This window comes from Halyomorpha halys, unplaced genomic scaffold (assembly GCF_000696795.3).
Source record: "Halyomorpha halys isolate HHAL.00 unplaced genomic scaffold, Hhal_1.1 Scaffold1186.1, whole genome shotgun sequence".
NCBI lineage: Eukaryota > Metazoa > Arthropoda > Insecta > Hemiptera > Pentatomidae > Halyomorpha > Halyomorpha halys.
The window spans coordinates 39,574-40,610 of NW_027114970.1; positions in this window are offsets into that span (position 1 = coordinate 39,574).

The following is a 1,037-nucleotide window of genomic DNA, read 5'->3' on the forward strand; positions in this document are numbered from 1 at the left end:
AATTGTTATACCGCATCCCATGCTCCACCCTTATTTGTAATTCTGCTTACATAGACGAAACCAAAAATCTCTTAAAAGACCGTATCAAACAACATAAGTATTCTGTTTCCTCACATAATCATTCTGCCTCAAAACTTTCGGAACATTCTCTTTCTTTAAATCATTCCTTCGATTTCGACAAGACGTCTATACTTGCTACAGTTCGTAACCATGATAAAAGGTTCATCTCTGAAAGCCTCTGTATCCAATTAGAACCTTATTCTGTAAATTTAAAAACTTACTCTTTCAGGTAAAAGTAACTTAGACCTATCTATTAAAGAAGAAATGACGAACGAAACTGTCCAATCAGGTCCATCTACTAGTAAGTTTTCTTCCTTTTTTTTTTTTTTTTTTGTTTTTGTTTTTCTATTTTGAACTTATTAAACGAACATGAACGAAACATGCACATCCGTACGAAATTTACGAACTTCTTTGGTATTCCCTGCTGAATCAGAATAGTAAGGAACTAGGTCTTGAAATAAATACGAAAAAAACTAAATGCATGGTTAGCAGTAGAAACGCCAGCAATTTCGGTGATATAGATATAGATATCAGTGATAGATATAGGAGGAAATATGTTTGAGCAGGTAGATAGCTTTAAGTATTTAGGTACATTTTAGTACGGTAACTAGGAAAAAACGAAATTGATGAGGAAATAAAAGCTAAGTTGAAGGCGGGAAATGCTTGTTATTTTTAATTTCGAAACTCCTTAGATCGAGCCTTCTATCGAAGAGGAAGATGGAGACGAGAGAGGACCAGGCTTGAAAGAGGAGCAGAAGAAACAAGAGCGAAGAGGGGCAAGATGCATTTCGACCAGACGAAGTCGTAAGAAAGGCCAGGAGACCTGGATATCCCATATGAACGAGACGACACCTACCGAACTACATCCCACGACATGAATCATTCAAATCAGCAACTATAAGTATAAATTAAGCAATAAGTAATAATGTAATAATCATATTTTATGGCAACCATTTATTTGAATCATTTTAATCATA